Consider the following 20,180-nt stretch of genomic DNA (forward strand, 5'->3'; position numbering starts at 1 on the left):
TTGGCCAGGTTTGTTGGTTTCTGTGTTTCCATGTCCTTCTTTGTAAATGAGGACGATTGCCGAGCTTCCTCATGGGTCGTTGCAGAGAATCAGTGATTCGTTGTGTGTAAAACTCACAGCAGCGCCTGCCGTGGAGGTTGGCTGTCGCAGGAGGCGCAGGAAGAGGAGAGGAGGAAGCCCTAAGATGAATCNGTCGTGTGCCCCGCGGTTCGGGGACGATTGACCCTGAGACTGGTTTTCCTGCTCTGGGAGACGCTGTGTGCGCCTGAGCCTTCACGCTCTGCTTAAGTCAATCCCTGTTGATTCCTTTTGTTTGCACTAAAGATTCCGACCTATGCACTGCATTAAAAAACTTAAGTTCACATTGTATGGGCAGGAGGGACACCATGCCTGCGTGGATAACGTGGCAGACAGTGTGCAGTGGGATAAAGCAAGGTAATGAAGTTACACCTGTGGCCGGGTGTGACTTCATCACCAGGCCGGGAGACGTCCTCGCCGATGCTGCAACATCTGAGCAGAGACCCAAGCGAGCTGTGCATATGTGGGGGAAGACCAGTGAGCACAGAAGGGTGACCTGGGCAAAGGCCCTGGGGTAGGAGTGTGGTTACTATATTGAGATAGAGCAAGGAGGCCAGTGGGGATGGAACAGAGGAGCCACAGGGAGTGAGCGAGAGCCAGGACCAGACTGTACGGGGAGAATGTGAGTTCTGTCCAGAGTGAGATGGGAAATCAGTGGAGGTTCCTAGCAGAGGAGGGGACACAATGAGAGTCGTCTGGCTGCTGCATGAGCAATAAGATAGGGGCTCAAAGGCGGAGGTGGATGACCAGTGAGTCTACTGAAACAGTTCCGGAGGGGATGTAGGTGTGGTGGACTGTGGTTGGAGCCAGATCTGTTTTGTGACGCAGAGCTTGTGGGATCCAGTACCCTAAGGAGTCCCGTGTGCACTGTTTAGGAGAAGGCGAGAGACGCTGCAAGCAGCTGACTGCTCGGGCTCCCAGCCCAGACGTGACGGATGTGTCTTTGCCTTTAATCCCTGTGAGAGGTAAACAGGAGAGAGCTGGGCTTTCTGGAAAATCTGAAGCCAAGAGGAAGAGCTATATGGGGAGCACAGGGGGGCAATGCGTGGAACGGGAAAGTTCAGGCTTCGGCACAGTTGCTCGGGTTGTTGACTGAGTCACTGGTCCTCCCTGCAACTCAGTGTCCTCTGCCAGGGGTCTCTGCTGACACCCCTGGTACTTTGTCACAGGCCAGAGTCCCTCCAGCAGGCATGCATCCTGACGCCCCACTAGAGGTGACCCAGGTGGTCAAGTTAATCTGACTTACAAGTGTGCCTCCCTCCCCCACCTCCTGAGCCATTGTGCCGCCAACGTACCCGGCACCAGGGAGTAAACACAAAAAACGCTGTTCCTTTTGAGAGTTTCTGTTCTTGGCGGCTGACAGGACACCGGTGACCAACAGTTACTGTGCACTTGCGTGTTGTTGGGGACTTTATGGGGATTGCTTTAGTCTCGCAGACAACCCTATGGAAAGGCACCTTTGTCCCCATTCTACAGGCTTCAGGCTGAGGCTGCGTGGTTCGGGGGTGTTCCAGAGCTCAGCGGGGGCTGGATTTAAAGTCACATGGCGTGGAAATGATGGGCTGCCTGGTCTGCACCCGAGCCATCGTTCTCTGTCACTGCAGAAATGGCAAAGCTGAATGTGATTCCACTGGACCCCCTTGCAGAGGAAGGACTGATCAGGGGTCCAGCAAACCTGGGACCCAGGGACGTCCTTCCGCTGGGACGGGTCCTTGGGGCCAGCGTTGCTCTGGATGTAACAGTTGTGGCCTGCCTCCCGGGCATCAGACAGGTGTGCCCCAGGGGCCCTGGTGGGACTGGCTTCCTGACGCAGGGTCCTGGTGGCCGTCCTCAGCGGGCCGTCCCAGAGGCCAGTCCTGGCCCGGTTCTGTGGCAGGGACAGCACTGTTGTCACATAATTCCATCACTCAACCTCCCTTCTGCACCAGCGACTTGGGGGTTTCTGTGAAGGCACTGCACCCCAACGCACCGACGGATGGGCTTACTCTTCCTCCGGAGCCTTCGGGGCAGGACCCCACGGCCGGCTGCCTCAGCGGTGTCACATCAGAGTGAGCTGTCCAGGGCAGCTGATGGCTGCGTCCACGCTTGGTCAGCCGTGGTCCACGAACTTCTGTTTCCGGTGGGGAATGTTCCAGCAATTCCTGAGGTCTTTCCCTTCTCCTGCCGTTCAGTAGGGACAGGAATGCATTGTCCTCTGGGGCTTTCCCCAGAGTAAGTCCTAGGTGCTGAGAGGGGGCAGCGGGTCCCTTGAGAGAAAACATTCCCGCCCTGCATTACCTAAAAAACACAATGCCTCCCGATGGCAAATACTGTTTCGTGCCTGCTTCCCCAAACATGTAACATGGAGCACACACCATGGCTACTATGTTTCTCTGCCAGGGAAACCTCGCTTTGGTCCTAGGGCTAAAAAGATACATACAAATCAGTTTCTGTTTGAATCTTCTTCATATATAAGCAGTGGAATTGCTCATCGAACCATTAGCACATGTTAAGAAGTCTCGAACGTGCATGACATGAACCACAACGTTGTAAACTAGAAAAATGCAAATTCGCAGGCTGCACCTCTCTTTNGATCTGTTTTGTGACGCAGAGCTTGTGGGATCCAGTACCCTAAGGAGTCCCGTGTGCACTGTTTAGGAGAAGGCGAGAGACGCTGCAAGCAGCTGACTGCTCGGGCTCCCAGCCCAGACGTGACGGATGTGTCTTTGCCTTTAATCCCTGTGAGAGGTAAACAGGAGAGAGCTGGGCTTTCTGGAAAATTCTGAAGCCAAGAGGAAGAGCTATATGGGGAGCACAGGGGGGCAATGCGTGGAACGGGAAAGTTCAGGCTTCGGCACAGTTGCTCGGGTTGTTGACTGAGTCACTGGTCCTCCCTGCAACTCAGTGTCCTCTGCCAGGGGTCTCTGCTGACACCCCTGGTACTTTGTCACAGGCCAGAGTCCCTCCAGCAGGCATGCATCCTGACGCCCCACTAGAGGTGACCCAGGTGGTCAAGTTAATCTGACTTACAAGTGTGCCTCCCTCCCCCACCTCCTGAGCCATTGTGCCGCCAACGTACCCGGCACCAGGGCGTAAACACAAAAACGCTGTTCCTTTTGAGAGTTTCTGTTCTTGGCGGCTGACAGGACACCGGTGACCAACAGTTACTGTGCACTTGCGTGTTGTTGGGGACTTTATGGGGATTGCTTTAGTCTCGCAGACAACCCTATGGAAAGGCACCTTTGTCCCCATTCTACAGGCTTCAGGCTGAGGCTGCGTGGTTCGGGGGTGTTCCAGAGCTCAGCGGGGGCTGGATTTAAAGTCACATGGCGTGGAAATGATGGGCTGCCTGGTCTGCACCCGAGCCATCGTTCTCTGTCACTGCAGAAATGGCAAAGCTGAATGTGATTCCACTGGACCCCCTTGCAGAGGAAGGACTGATCAGGGGTCCAGCAAACCTGGGACCCAGGGACGTCCTTCCGCTGGGACGGGTCCTTGGGGCCAGCGTTGCTCTGGATGTAACAGTTGTGGCCTGCCTCCCGGGCATCAGACAGGTGTGCCCCAGGGGCCCTGGTGGGACTGGCTTCCTGACGCAGGGTCCTGGTGGCCGTCCTCAGCGGGCCGTCCCAGAGGCCAGTCCTGGCCCGGTTCTGTGGCAGGGACAGCACTGTTGTCACATAATTCCATCACTCAACCTCCCTTCTGCACCAGCGACTTGGGGGTTTCTGTGAAGGCACTGCACCCCAACGCACCGACGGATGGGCTTACTCTTCCTCCGGAGCCTTCGGGGCAGGACCCCACGGCCGGCTGCCTCAGCGGTGGCACATCAGAGTGAGCTGTCCAGGGCAGCTGATGGCTGCGTCCACGCTTGGTCAGCCGCGGTCCACGAACTTCTGTTTCCGGTGGGGAATGTTCCAGCAATTCCTGAGGTCTTTCCCTTCTCCTGCCGTTCAGTGGGGACAGGAATGCATTGTCCTCTGGGGCTTTCCCCAGAGTAAGTCCTAGGTGCTGAGAGGGGGCAGCGGGTCCCTTGAGAGAAAACATTCCCGCCCTGCATTACCTAAAAAACACAATGCCTCCCGATGGCAAATACTGTTTCGTGCCTGCTTCCCCAAACATGTAACATGGAGCACACACCATGGCTACTATGTTTCTCTGCCAGGGAAACCTCGCTTTGGTCCTAGGGCTAAAAAGATACATACAAATCAGTTTCTGTTTGAATCTTCTTCATATATAAGCAGTGGAATTGCTCATCGAACCATTAGCACATGTTAAGAAGTCTCGAACGTGCATGACATGAACCACAACGTTGTAAACTAGAAAAATGCAAATTCGCAGGCTGCACCTCTCTTTGGTCCTTGTCTCTGGATTTCAGGCTTGGGCCCTGCAGGACTTTCTGGTTTGCTTTTTTGTTTGTTTGTTTTGAAAGGAAAGGGGTTTTTGAATGTTTTATTAGTAAGATGCTCTTGGGTTGTGACATATCTGTAAGCACACCCAGTCGCTGAATTACCCACTTTAAACACAGATTTATAACGTCACACAAAAGAAACAGACTTCTCATCCCCTAACGGCACGACACTTGGCCCCGCATCTCCTTGGTGTTCTTTCTTGTTCTTTTGTGTGTCACATAGATGAAAACATTTACCGATATAGATACAATTTTATGGAAGCTTCAGTGGCTCGTGCAGAGATTTCCGTCCGTCCTGGTGAGGACTGCGAAGGCTGAGCCGTAGCGGGGGGCCGGGCCGGGAAGGGTGGTGACCACTCAGCAGGTCCTCGCTGCTGAAGTCCGTGAATACAGCAGCTCACGGGAAAACAGCCCTGTTGTGAAGTCAGCCTCCCTTCCGATCGCATCTCAGCAACATAAGAGCCATTATTTGACTTCCATCCTGTAGACAATGTACAAGGTTTCTCTTCTCCCATAAATAAAAAAGGAAAAACTGAAGTATGCTTACTTTCACCTGTTTCTTGCAAAACCTGGATGCACCGTGAGCATGCAAGCAGAGGGCGCTTCCTGGGGGGGACACGTGGCCATCACCGCCCCCCGTGCCTTTCTCTGTGTCTTCCCGCCCACACCTCTTTGTCCATACCCAGGGGGGCTCAGAGTCCCACGGACGAGAAACATTTCAGCAGGAGGGTGGTGAAGCGTGGCTAGGGCAGGGGTGGGCCAGCGTGTGCATCTCTCCCACGGGCTCTCACAGATTCCTCCCCAGGCTTTGGGGTCTGTTTACCACCCTCATGTCGCCTGAGCCGCACAGCTTCAGCAAGAGGGACGTGCGTCTCTTTCAAGGACTCAGGTCTCTAAACGAGATGGCACGTTCTGCTCATGACAAGCGGTGAACTGCAGGGAAGGGGACATGCGTGCTGGAGCCACGCCATGAACACGGAGCGGCTTCTCCCACTCCCGCCAGATCCCAACTGTGCGACCCACCTTGGGCAAATCACTTAAACTCTCTGTGCCTCAGTTCCCCCCTTGAGCAATGGTGATACTAGTACTTTCCTCACATGGTGGTTGCGGGGTTTAAATTTAGTTCATATGTGTAACGAGCGTAGCAGAGAATCTGGCCCAGAGGGAGTGCCACGTGTGAGCTGCCATACGATTGTTATTATTACATTGTTGTTGCCGTTGGTGTTATTTATAAACCCATGCTTCTTCCAATATATTAGTAACTTGAGACAGGATTGGAGAGGGAATGTGGTCGGCGTCTCAGCGTGATGGTCGACATTTCTCAGATCATTCTTGGGCTACCGGAGCCCGCGGTAACCTGACTAGACATGAATGTGCAGCCCTCCTCACTGTGTCCTGATCCCCCTCTCCCCTCCTAATTACAGAATCCTGGCTGTGTTTGGGGGACTAATGGTCTCAGTTAATAAAACGACATTTCTGAGCCTCCTTTGCTGGTAAGCGTGCTCACACAAGCAGTTCCCAGGAGGTTCTGCAAAGACTTTGCTTTTCTGCTGAGGGAGTTGGCTTTCTCCCTCTTGTTCTCTTCTTGGTTAATTTCTCTGTGTGAACTGTTGATATGAGGGGAGGAGGTGGGGCAGCCGTCTTGTGACCACGAGGCAGTCATGGGAGGAAGGCCACATGCACAGAGTGGCAGGGCCTGAGGACAGAAGGAGCTTCCTGCAAGCCTGGGTACCTACTTCGGACTCACTGCCATTAGAAAAATGGTTTCCATTGTAAGCAGTTGAACACAATTTCTCACCTATTCAAAGAGTGCCCTTCAGTGGTTCTGGCTGGAGAGGTGGGTGTCCTTGTGCTGCCGTTTCATGGGTCCCTGTGAATCCTGTGCCCCTCACATGGCAGCACCCCAATCTTCCTCCTGGTGTGTGCCAATTGCCACACTCCCCTCCCACAGATCTTGCGGTAAAACACAGATCTCGCGGTAAAACACCAGGGTTTCACGCGTTTCACCTCCACCACCCACTGCCTGGTGACATCGGGGAGTTTGCCCCATGCTTCTGAACATTGATCCATAAGTCTATAGACTTCACATGGGTCTTAGGCACAATGAAGCCAGAAGTGACCTCAGCAGGTGCCTGTCCTTGGAAAGGGCTTGGTGAATGTCAGCTGTGGAAACCATACCAAGCCCACCGTATCCGTAATACAGACTCACGCGTACTGACTCTGCCAAGGTGGGACTGAAGTTCCATCTCAGAGAAAAGGGCACGAGGAAGATGTATCGGTGGGAATGTGGTCTCTTTACTCCCGACCACCAAGCTGCTCATTAGTGGTCTTCATGTTGCCCTGTTTCCATGGTGCTTTTCGGAGGATATTATCCATAACGTCCATTAGAGTAAAGTCAGCTAGAGCATAAAATCTTCTGTTATAATGGCAAGAGGCTTGATCCCAGAGGACGCCCCCCTCCCCGCTGCAGGTGCCTGTCCCAGGTCCAGGTGGTCAGTCACCTGTGCTTCCGATGGACCCACTACAAACCTCGGGATTGATTAATTCACTTGAGCAGCTCACAGAGTGCAGTGTCAGGGACTGAGGACAGGGGACCAAATCCTGTACGATGCATGATAACAATGATGCACTATTGCTTCTGTGGCCCAAGGGCTCTGGGAGCTGGGAGCCAGGGCCAAGTACGAGTGAGAAACAGACCTCGGTCGTCCAGATGAGCATCCACGTCTTTCTTATAAACCCCAGTGTCACACATACATTTACATGCTAAGTACCCGAGAGAAATGACGTTGTGTGTCCGCGCAAAGCCTTACACATGACTGTTCTTGGCGCCATTATTCATAGTAACCCAGAGCTGACAAGTACACTGTGCTCCCGTCCATACAAGGCAGCCTTGCTCAGCAGTGAGAAGGAGGGACAGCTGGCATGCTTCCGGCGGGTAGATAGCGTGAGAAGTAAAAGGAGCACACACAAGAGACCACATGCTGTATGGTCCCGTTTATAGCAAATGTCCAGAAAACACAAATCTGCAGACAGAAAGGTTTGTGGTTGACTGGGGCTTCGGGGAGGAATGGGAACTGGCCATAAATGGGCATGCACGAGGTAAACACTGATCTACGAGAAGATGTGTGGTCTATGATCAATGAAGTGTCAATCTGTGAAAGAAACTGATCAGTGATGGTGGTTGCATGGCTTGGTAAATTGAGTTAAAACAATTGAATGATGCTCTGGAAATGCTTGGATTAAATTGTATTCAAAGATACCTTGATAACATTAACCTCGACACAGTTTCAATGTCAAGGATTCTTCCTGTGCGTGGGAGGCACGTCTTTGGGGATCGGGCGGGATGCTGGGGGTGGAGGGGACATCACGCGAGGCGTGGAGAATGCTTGTGCTGAGCCAGGATCAGGGTGGGCCGAGGGATGGCGAGGGGTGGGAGACAGCATGTGTGTTACCAGAGAGCCAGCCTCAACACCTAGCACCTCTGTTCCTGGTGTGAATTCAGAAGAAAACGAAAACTTTCTTGGCAAACTTCATGGCAAAAAGTGTTATTCGTGCTTATGGAATTTTTACCATAGACCCTCTTGGACAGAAATAAAAAGACTGACATATCGGAGCACCTGGGTGGCTCAGTCGGTTGAGCGTCTGACTCTTGATTTTGGCTCAGGTCAGGATCTCAGGGTTGTGGGATTGAGCCCTGCATCGGGCTCCGTGCTGGGCATGAAGTCTGCTTGAGTTTCTCTTTCTCCCTGTGCCTCACTCACTCTCTCCCTCTCTCTCTCTCAAACAGATAAATAAAAAAAAAATCTTTAAAAAAAAGACCCTACATGTAGCTTCTTGCAAAGTGAATCATTCACACAGAGAGATGCTTCTAAATTTTATTATTATTATTTATCTGTCATTAATACCAAACAAATATAATACTCCTAGAAAACAGTATGTCTTTGTAAAGATGATAAAAACAAAGCTGGGAAAATTTTATGTAATTTCCTAAAAATGGGGCGCCTGGGTGGCTCAGTCGTTAAACGTCTGCCTTCAGCTCAGGGCGTGATCCCAGGGTCCTGGGATTGAGCCCCTCGTCAGGGTCCTCTGCTATGAGCCTGCTTCTTCCTCTCCCACTCCCCCTGCTTGTGTTCCCTCTCTTGCTGGCCGTCTCTCTCTCTGTCAAGTGAATAGATAAAGCCTTTAAAAAAAAATTCTTAAAAATGCCAAATATTTTCTCAGTCAAAGCTGCCCGGGAGAGTGACCTGTGAGGCTGTTATAAATTGAAGGGATTTCAGACTTATCATCTGTTTGTCTTTAATGAATTGAATTCCATGCCCTAATTTTCTCTGGTTGGAAAATATATATTAAAACATTGGGATGCAGTGGGCTTTCTTTGTCAAAAGTTGTGACATATTCTTATTTCAAGTCCACAGATATTGTCATAAATAATATTGGAAGTTAATATTTACCTATGAAGGCATTCTGTGGGTCTCTGGCCACACGAGGGTCCTGGTGCCTTTTGCTGATGGCCACCACAGTTTCTCTGTCCCATCCCTGCATCCCGTCTGGAGTGGCCTCTGGACTGTGTTGGCAGCATGCAGACTCTCCCTCCCCTTCCCCTGACCCCACCTGGGGAACACAAGGAGGATTCTCCATGATGCCGTTCCGCCAAGCCCTGGTGTGGTTCAGCCCAGTTTGGCTCTGGAAATGCAGCCCGTTAGAAGAACCAGGCATCCTCATGAGTACGTCAACCGAAGTGTAAGGGAGGACAGTGCATGTTCTGGGACAAGACAGTCACTGCGACCAGAGGAGGCCTTGCTGTGCGAGGCTGCCCACATGTTATTGTCACGTTACTCCGCTGGGCGCCCTCCTTCTAACCTGCAGAGCCCTGCTTCATGCTTACAGCAGGAGAGGAAAAAGAAAGAAGAGATCTTATCAAATTATATCATTTCAGACTTGCAATGTCAGCCCCAGCTGTCTAAATGAAGGTATGTGTATATTTTTTATATACACTGGGATTAACTTATTTTACTTACAAGTATGTCCTGTATATTCTTCCAGGTCAATATATATATAGAGAGAGAGAAAGAGAGAGAGAGAGATTGAATGCTTTCTTTTTCAAACACCTGTGTAATAACAGAACGGTTTCCCCATAATTTATTCAGCCATTCACCTATTGACAGTCTCTTCCTGATACTTTTCTCCATTTGAATAATTCTGCACACGTTCCTTCATCCTGGTGATTTTATTTTTGTAGATGGAGTCCCAAGTGAGATCCATGGGTCACAGAAGATGTGAATTTTTTATGATGATAGACATGGCCAGAGTAATTTTCGGAAAGTTGAACCAGCCCATTTGACGACACTTGTAAATGCTCTTACTTACCGACAGCCTTCCCAGACCGGGCTGCCAGCCTGTATCCTGCTAAATCTGATGGGGACAGTGTGGTCTTTGTGGTTTTATTTTGCACATACTTGACCACTGGGATGGTTGAGGCAACGTTTATCCGCACTGATCGCGCAGCAATGCCTCCCTCTCTGACTTCTGTCCGTGCTGACTTTCACCACCACCACCACCACCAAAAACGTTAATTGTAGGAATGTTCATGTTTGTCTCTCACATCGGGCATTTCCTGATGCTCGGATACGTAAATGTTAACCCAAAATATTAACATTGGTGCTGGTCGTGGGGGGGAGGACAGAAAAGTAGAAAAGCATTTTTTTTAACAGTGCTATATGGTTTGATTGCAATGACCATGAATTAATTTTATAATTAAAAATATAGCATAAAAAAAAAGACGAGGAGGGATTTGACCACAAAGAGGTGGGACAGGGAATTATTTCTGGGTGGGAGGCCGTGATGGCGCTGTTCTGTATCTTAACTGTTGTGATGGTCACATGACTCTCTGAGCCTGTCGAGATTTAGAAATGCGCACCGTACAAGAGAATTTCACTGCATGTTCATTAAAAAATAAATTTTAAGAACAGGAAAGATTCCCAACTATTGTGTAAGCCTAGCTTTGCCCTGATGGCAACATTTGACAATAGCCCCCAAACAAAGAATAACGTATGTCAAATCACTTATAAACTATGAGCACAAAAATCGTACATAAAATACTGTTAAATCACATCAAGCGGCTAGTTAACAACGTGGCCAAGGAGAGCTTCTCTTGCAGCCCATCCAGAGCTCGCTGTTAGTACCCACCCGAGGGTCCGCGTTAGGGAATCCGTCGGCACTGTGGGGGTCTTCGTTCATCGGGGGTGGGGACAGACCGTCCTGTGCACTCTAGGGTGTGTGGTACCTCTCTGGTCTCCACCCACTAGCACCCACCAGACATGCCCTGGGTGGGTGAGTCTCCCACTGGACAAGCACCCCTAGATCCATGTAATTGATTAACAGAGTAAATGAAGAAATCTACGATCATCTCCATGAGTGTCTCATAAATATCTGAGTAAAATGCCTCATAAAATATAGCACCATTTCTTGATAGATCTGCAAATGCTCAAACTATCAGATGCAGGAATAGCTGCGATTTTCGTCACTAGTTACAGACCACAGTCCTGCATCAGACGCCACACGTGATGGCCAACTATTGAAGCACGGAAACATCCCTGAAACGTCTTACCAGTAACAGGTTTATACCGGGTCACATGTCAGTATCCAGAAGGGATCGAAGTGTGCAATCCGAGTTTGAGTTTATTCTCGTGGATGTGCCGAGCCTGTGTGGTTACTTTGTGTTAGCTTGGTGGGAGGCAGGTGTGGCAGCGAGGCGGAGGACGGTGTCTCCTGGGGGCTTCCCCCCCCCCGCCTCTCCAGGTGGTGGCTGTGCCTGACACGTCCTGGGCAGCAGGGGTGATTCTTCGCCTTCCTGACATCCTGCAGGACCCGAGATTGGAGAGCAAGCTCACGACCGGCCCCGTGGAAGTAATGGCTCTCCTCCTGGTTGTTGTGTCAGCCCCGGTGGCTCGACCTTTCCTCCTGCTGTTTGCTTCCTTCATTTGAGAGGAGTGCAACGGTGTTGTGCCCTGGAACCCACGCTGTCCTAGAGATGGTTTGGAACTGGACAGCGCGTGGGGGGAAACTAGCAGAGAGCCAGCCAGAGGCGGTATGCGTGCAGATGACTGACAATTATGCTTGCAAATGGCAGTAGCTCAGATAATCCCCCCAAAATGTGGAATCTTGAAATGAGCTTCAGAGTGTTGTTTGGGGGCAGGTAAAGACACAAACGTACACACCTTGGCTGTGTGTTTCTTCTAGCCGGGGGCAGCGTCGGTGCTAGCCGAGATCCTCACAGCACTATAACGCACATCGTTAGCTGACCACGGTGCACTCCCTCCACCCCCGCCAAGTTGTCACAGACTCAGAGTTCTCCTTAACACCGTTGTCCAGAGACCACTACTGAGCTGTAACAGTGGCCAATTCAAGATGAAACTAAAGTGCCCAGCGTGTCCTAAATTTATGTTTACCACCATTTCGATACCCTTGATTCGTTTTGGTCCAAGGGTGACATATAGTTAAACAGGGAAAATACAAAAATTAACTATTCCTCTCCCCCCCCCAAAATAAATGAGCCCCAAATACCTTTTACATAAAGTTGTTTACATTTAAAAGAAAATTCAGACACAGCTCTATAAAATCTCTAAGACAACTAGCCACCTCAGAAACAAAAGGCCACAGACTCGGCATTTTACATTCCTGTGGGGTAGGATTTAATCCTGGATGCAGTGAGGAAAACGTAGTCTGATGTAGTCTTATTCAAACAAAATTATATCTAGAATTCCCTTGGTCGAAAGCAACAGAAAATAGAATTGAGGTGGATTGCCTATTAAAAGTTAATAAAGGTAATATTCACACCACTGAAAGGTAAAGTGGCAGTTTTGGTTTCAGGCCAAACATTAATAATTACATTAACTAATGTTACCAGAAGCAGAGCCTCTCCTCTTCTGAAGAACTCTTCATCCTCAGGCAGCACAGTGTCTCCTACCAGCACCTGGCTCCCTCATGGTGGCAAAATACTTGCAGCTGCACCTGCACTTACATCATCATCTCAGGGCATCCAGGGGAAAGAGAAACTTTTCCAGGAAGCATGGAATTTCTGGGATTCACTCTTTCTTCTTGGTCACATACCCAGTCCATACTGATGGACCAGGCCTGGGTCCTGTGGCTACCCTGGGGTCATAGGCATGGCATTAATCCCACCTGAATCTGGGGTTGAAACTGGGAAAGGGGTGCCTCACAAGGAAGATAGAAAGAAGATGGTTTGCCATTTTCCTGCTCCTAATTTGCCATAACAAATTACCCCCCACTAGGTGGAAACAGCGAGAATCCATGCTCTTGGTTTTGTGGCTGGAAGTCTGGAGACAAGGTGTCCACAGGGTCCCTCTGAAGGCCTTGGGTCCCTCCTCCTCCTTCCCAGGCTCTCGTGTTGCCAGGAATCTCTGGTGTTCTTGGCTGGTGCTGCATTGCTCTGGTCTCTGCCCCCGTGGTCATGTGGCTTCTCCCTGTGTCTGTGCCCCTGTGTCTTTACGTGGCCTTCTCATGAGGACACCAGCCGTTGGATTCGGGGCTCACCCTAATGCAGTGTGACTTCCTCTTAACTAACTACAACCATGAAGATTTTATTTCCACACACGGCCACATTGAGAGGCTCCAAGTGCCTGCCAATATTTGAGGGACACTCTTCAACCTGGTAGAGAAGGGGCAGATTAACGTCCTTAGGCCCGAAAGAGCCCTCCTCCACGCTGAGCGTGGCCAACACGTAGCAAAGAGGAGCAGAGGTCTGAACTCCCAAGGGGGAACGAGGGTCTTGTTCATCTCGGTCTGCTCTCCCTGCACCCAGACGTCCTTCATGGCTTTGCTGGAGGCCAAGACAGACAGTCGTTGCAGAAGACGGGGCTCCTGTGGCAGCAGCTAGATGCTGACGTGGAGACGGTGCACAGGGTCCAGAGCTGGGCCCGCTGGGGGGAATGACATCGACACTTTGACGTGAGCTCAGCATACGTCACAAGTGACAGTTATGGGCCAGGGACACTGTTTGGGAAGTCAATCTAGCCTCTGGCAGGAAATACTAGCTGTCTGGGTACACTCGCTTGGGTATGTCGTAGAGGATACTTTTCAAATTACAAGGATAGAACTTCCTTTCCGTCTTGACATTTTCCTATCAAAAATGGTCACGGTGTCAAACTAGACCTTCTGTTTTGCACAGGAAGGAAGGAGTGGCTTCTGAATAAAGTTAGAGAAATATTCCCAGCAACGCTGAAGCTCATTCACTTATCTAACGTATGGTCACTGAACGTGTACCACGTGCTGGGCGCTAAGGGGAAATAATGCGCCAAGAGATCCATCCTGTTCCCTCCCGAGGGTTTCGGTATTGTCAGATGAATGGATGTGAAAGATGAGCACAAAACAAGTACTGAACTTCAAGTTCTAGTAGGTGCTAAGGAGACAAAGGGTATGGTGTCAGGAGAGGGAAGAAGGAGGCACCGCTTTTATGGGTAGATTTCAGGAAGGCTCTTGGGTGCACCCGGGGCAAAAGGTTCCTTTCCACTGACTTGCTTTTGATTCTTCAGGATAAAGCGTTAGAGGGCCAAAGATAAGCATGGTTGTGCTCCGGCTGGAGATGTGGGAAATGCTTTAATTCCACTTAGATAATATTTTGTGAGCACCTGTTGAATATTGGACATTGTTAACTCACGGCAGCGAAGGTGTTCCTAATACTTAATTTGTATGACTCCTTTCTCTGCATTTCAATAACTCATTGTTTAAAACCCCCATTAGAGTATTTACCATATTGTTTGATTGTCTGTCTCCTGGAATTGATAGGGTGTGACCTCCCCAAGGTCAAGGTAAGAGTTTCAAATGCATTTTGCACTCAGCAAAGTACTTAGCGTGCTGTCAGTATTCATGCAACCCGAAACCTTGGTGAAACGTATTACCATCCTCAAAAGTCCAAAGTGACTAGAAGCGTGCTTGCGGAAAAGGGGATTTATCTTACTTTTGTTCTAAGAAATCCTCTATTTCTCTTAAGGTGGAAAAATCATTCCATCCTCCCGAATGAGTTTTATGCCCAAACTGTGGGAAATGGGACAGCTTACTTTCTAGAGAAATTTTCGATCTCAAACTAGTAATGTGAAATACCCAGAAAAGTGTATTAATGGTTAGATGTTGTTTGAATTTGTGAGGCAGAAACTGGGCTACTGTAATGTTACCTGATGGAGGATTGTATTTTTGTCAAAAAAAATGCTAGTCCGGATGAAGACTGTCCAGGACCGGTACATCCGTGCCCAGATATGGCTCTGGATCTCCACTCTTCTGTCCCCAAGTGTGGCTTCCTTCCTTGTGGGTTTAAGACAGACCCTCCCCATCTGTCCTTCTCTGAAAGAACAAGAAGGAAGAGGCGGCTCTCAGAGTAGGAGAGCAAGCTGTTCACAGGGCACGGCGGACTTGTTCTTTCTAGAATATTGGGCAAAACTGTGCCCCGGCCGCCCTGAATGCAAGGGGAGAGCTTGTGTTTATTAAGGTTCGTTGCCAACTCAAACAAAATAAGTTTCTTTTAATAAAAGAAGATGGATTTTGCATGGGCAACTAGCAAGGTGTTCCATGGAGGGTTCCTGAAAGCGCAAGTTGATGTGTTCAGGCTGCTCGCACTCTGGGGACAGAGCCCAGTCCTGGGTTTTTTGTTTGCTTTTTAAGTGGGAATTTAGACTCTGCAAAAGCAATGACTTTTTTGGTAAATTTTAATGACAAATGTAGATAGATGGATATAGCTTAGATAGATGGATAGGATAGATAGGGTGGATGGATGGATGAATGGGTGGGCAGATGGATGGAGACAGATACACGCAGATGATAGTTAAGACAGATGATGGATAGATAAAGGGTAGATGATAGAGAAGATAGATATATGTACTCATATACACATATGTAGAATGGCTTTGAAATGGTATTTTCTGTTGTTTTGGCTAATCGTTTCAATGTAGGTTATCAAGAGACTAACTTTCAAGACAAATGAACATTTGTTCATTTCAGATGGTGCTGTGTCTGAGCTTCCCCCTTGGCAATTCTAGGTTACAGAGGAGGAGCACGCGTGCATGTGGACACCCCCACTACAGGGAGCCATATCAAATCTAGGAAAGAATGGAGAAGGGAATGGCACACAGCAGTGAGGACACGGGAGGAGGGGAGATGCTGGGGTGGAAGGAGGGAGGTTGCTAACGGTGTGGCCCCCATGCAGCTGGGTGAAGAACTGCTGACCCAGCGTCCCCTCGGCCCCTCAGAGAGCTTGGGACTCAAAAATCCCAAGTCTGTCAGAAATAGTGCTGAAAACAATGAGCTAGAGTTAGGGATTGGCTCAAGTCAGGGATGAGATAAAGATACCCACTCCCCTCCCAGTCACTTAACCTTGTGTGGTGGCATTCGTCCGTCAGTGAGACCATCGACAGCAATTCCAGGCATGGGGATCCATCTCCCTTTGCAGATGATCGAATTAAGTTTCCAGAAAATTCCACATACACACTTGAAATGGCAAGACATACCATGTCCTTGAATAGGAAATCTTTGTATCATGAAGATGCCCTTTTTCCTTTAGGCAATATGTAAATTCAGTGCATTTCCAATGAAATCACCATAATTAGACCTGGAGGAGTTGCTTTGAAAGTTCATTTAGAAGAATAAACAAATAAGATTCAGAAATGTTCTGAGCGGAAGGAACAAGGAGGCAGTATGCCTACCAGATATTATCATGCATTATAGAGCTTCTGTGATTAAAGCAGGATCACGGCATTGGTACATGTGTTACTGGTACGTCGACAGTGAGATAAACCAGTAGAACATAGTAGGAAATTTTAGAAACTCACTAACATATCCTGATATTTGGTGGCAGAGGAAGGTGTCATCAGGAATCTTTGGGGAGCAAAGACGGATGTTTTAACTAAGAGGTGTTGGAATAGCTGGGTAAGCCATATGAAGATGATAGGAGTGCCTGGGTGGCTCAGTGGGTTAAGTGTCTGCCTTTGGCTCAGGTCATGATCCCAGGGTCCTGGGATGGAGTCCCACGTCGGGCTCCCTGCTCATTAGGGAATCTGCTTCTCCCTCTCCTTCTGCCCCCTCCCCCACTCATGCGTGCACTCTCTCCCTCTCTCGCTCTCTCAAGTAAATAAATAAAATCTTTAAAGAAAAAGAAAATGATATAATTGGAGCTGCTGTTCACATATCATACCAGGATAAATACCAAATGAAGCAGGGATTTTAATGCAAAAGCAAAACACAGTGAAACAGTAAATACAAATGCTAGCAGACAGTACGGATGAATTTCTCTATAGTCTGATCCTGTGGAAGATTCTTCTTGACTCACAATTCAGAAAGAAAAATATAGATAAGCAGGAAGACATAAGCCATGCATAGAAGAAAAACAAAAAACATGAGAAGGGGAAAATAACAAAGCGTAGAAAATACTTGCAGGTTATAAAGCAGACCCAACCATATCCCTGTGAGGAGTTTTTTAAGCCAGAGAAGGGAAAAAAAAAAGATTAATGGCCCTATAGAAAAAACGTTTAGAGAAATAAACAATTGCAGAAAATAAAAGTGAATAGATCTTACCCCTATGAAAATAAGCTGAAGCTCGCTCGTGAAAAGACAGATGCAAATTTGAAGTATTCTGAGATGAGATGCCGAGTCTCACCCGAACGGAGAAAGGAAGACTAGAGGCCTGACAGCCTCCCCTGTGGGCATGGCTGTGGGGATAAGCTCCCTTAGGTTTTTGGAAAGTGAAAAATGGCACAACCGTCTGGAAGAGAATTTGACGGGATCCCAACAATTACATATGCAATTTGCCCTTTGACCTGTAATTCCACGTCGAGCGCGCTCTCTCCAGCGTATGTGTCAAATATATGAAAAGACGTACATCTTTACGTATGTGCTTCCATGTGCTTCCATAGAAGCACAAGACTGTTATCACAAGACAGCGTGTATGAGAAATAGACATACGGAGTCTCGAGAGTTGCAAGGCAGGATCTGCCTAAACCGATATTTTCAATCCACGTGGCCTTTCCTGTGTGTGCTTCTCACTCGTGTTCCGTGGCAGTATACTTCCGTTCTGTGTTGTCCAGCGTGAAGACCACTGGCCACCTGTGGCTCTTGAAATTCTAATTACATTCAGTGACAAGTTCAGACCCTCGGCCACACCAGCCACATTTCAAGTGCTCCGTAGCCACATGTGGCAAACGGCTGCCATATTGAATGGTGCCGATGTCCAGCGTGCCCACCATGGGAGAGAGAGACAGAGCTCCATTGCGCTGCACGCCCCAGAAGGATCCGGGTAGGCGAGGCTGTATTTCTATATAGATGAGAGTTTATGCTCTCATGAAGCACTTAGAACCTGAATGTGACTTTCCTAGCAATACTAAAACTCCGAAATCCACATTACAGAATGGGCTTCGTCAGGCAGAAATCTTTGCTGTTGGTGCGCCAAGTGGCTGGCTTCCTTAGGGTTCTGCTACCACGCAGAGCCGTTTGCTCTTGGTGTGATAGGCAAGGGGGCTATTTCAGTCCCCAGGGAGATGAGTAACGTGAAGTTACTGGAATTCCGGGAGGGACAGCCTGAGTCACAGAGAGAAAGTGGAATTTGTGAATTCTCTCCCGGTGTGATAGGAAAAGCATACGTTTGGAGTTAAAAGTCTGGGGTAAATTCATGCCTCTGACATTTGCATGAACAAACACAAGACAAGTTCTTCCCCCCAAAAAAATATCCTTCAGAAAAGAGGGCGAATTCTTAGCGTGACGTTCCTACGAAGTTTCCTACATTATGACATTTGATTTTGAACACCTACCAAAATGACAAACAACCACCCAAAAAAAAGCATATAACTTTTGAAACAGCCTTAACGGGAAACTCAAGGGAAACTCATCATGCTGAGTGTAATTGCTCGTGCAGAAAATGCTGTGTCTCTGCATACTTGCAAAAACAAGGATTTTCAAAAGGACTGTTGCTCGATGGAATCACCACCAGAGCTCACGGACAGGGGTGCACAACCAAAGCCCGCTGACTTACTGGCTTATAACTAGCTGGGGAAGACACATCAGCTCACCCTTACCCAGCAGTGCTAGTTACAGATGTTCACAGGGTTTACGTCAGAACTGATTTTGAGTAAAATACGGGTGGAGGAGATGAAATTTAACACAAACGTACTCATTATTCCTAAGGAAATGACCTCATGATTGTAAACACGCCTTGCAAGTTTCAGACTGAAAAGCAATATGGTGCCAGCTTACTTTCTTAAGGCTTGTGAGTACATAGCCGACAGAATAAATGAGAAAATGAACTGCCCCAACATGATGTGAATGAGTTCTCTAGACTTGGAGTAAAACTTTAGGGTGTTGGCATCCTGAGGGGCTGCGTAGGTCCTCCACGTGGGAGATCCCATGGGAGGGACCATCCCATGCTCTGAAAACCTGTGATAAGGAAGGATGTCGTCCATGATGAGGACAGCTGCGTTGAAATTATCATGAAATGTGAGCATGGGAAAAATATATATTTCTGAATCAATATATCGTTGTATATATCATGTGATTTTTAAAGATGTGTGCAAAATCGATGAGTATTTGATGAGTATTTGTTGATCGTGTGTGTCCCCAAGGGGTTATCTGTCCAGTTTGGTGAAGAGTAATTGGAGAACTAGGCTCCTTGAGACAATGGGAGAGTCACTCTTTCATTGGGGGTGAGGCATAGACTCCACATCCCAGTGTCCCCATCTGAAGGTTAGGATGGATCACTCTCCAAGCCAGTGGCCAGAGGACCAGAGGACATGCCATCTCTGTAACGGAACAGCCAGCCCTTCGAAGATGCTGCCTCCCCTTTATCCTAATACATTCATCAACCTATTTATTATGAGCCAGGATTTCCGGCAATGCACCTGAGTACACGGAAGAGCATTTCAAGAGCAGCCATGGGGGCATCAGTCCTTCCCACAGGTGATTTCCTCTGAGTGGACTTTGGTTTGGGCACCTGTTACCCTGGCAGCTGTCCATCAGTGTTCCCAGGGTGATGGCCCTAGAACTGCGCAGGAGCTCGCTGCATCCTGGAGCACAGCGCACTCAGCCCGTGAGCCTGCTCACTGCAGGGGTGGTGGGTAGCCTCCTAAATGAAGGGCTGTATCCTGAGAAAACAGTAATGATGCTGTCATCTCTGGCTCTAGTCATAGAACGTTGGCCCGGGATCTAATTCCACAGAGATGTTTTCTCTAGCATGCATCTAGCCCATTCAGATGAATTTGTATCTTATTGTGGCCGTCCGCCTTTTTCTCTCCAAATGGAATAATTCCCTTGCTTTTTTTCTGATGAGGATTTTTATTATTTGAGTGTTCATGTTAAAAGCATTTTAAAGTAAAAATGAAATGAAAGAGTATATACCAGTAGTGAGCACATCAGCCTCCAGCAGCATTTCTCACAACACTCTGGGTTTTTGTGTCTCTGCAAACAAGCTCAATTTGGGCCATTCAGCCATTTCTGGTGTGTGTGTGTGTGTGTGTGTGTGTGTGTGTGTGTGTGTGTGTGTGTCTCAAATTGAGGGAACGATGTTTACTATTTTATATGCACTATTTTATAAGCTCCACAGTCTGAGTTCCGTAACATACGAATACGTGCTAACACAATGTTCAAATATGTGAGTGTGCTATTTATAGGTGCCAGGGTTTTCACACCCCATATGTAAAGACATGCTTCTGTTTATGTTATGGAG

At 48.6% G+C, this 20,180-nt stretch overlaps 1 protein-coding gene across 1 annotated transcript in view; it reads left to right on the forward strand.

Moving 5' to 3' along the window:
- Positions 1-20,180, forward strand: part of TMEM132D (transmembrane protein 132D) — a 540,026-nt gene that overhangs the window by 292,722 nt on the left and 227,124 nt on the right. The gene's annotated exons all lie outside the window — the stretch shown is intronic.

This window comes from Ailuropoda melanoleuca, chromosome 12, assembly GCF_002007445.2.
Source record: "Ailuropoda melanoleuca isolate Jingjing chromosome 12, ASM200744v2, whole genome shotgun sequence".
Classification (NCBI taxonomy): domain Eukaryota; kingdom Metazoa; phylum Chordata; class Mammalia; order Carnivora; family Ursidae; genus Ailuropoda; species Ailuropoda melanoleuca.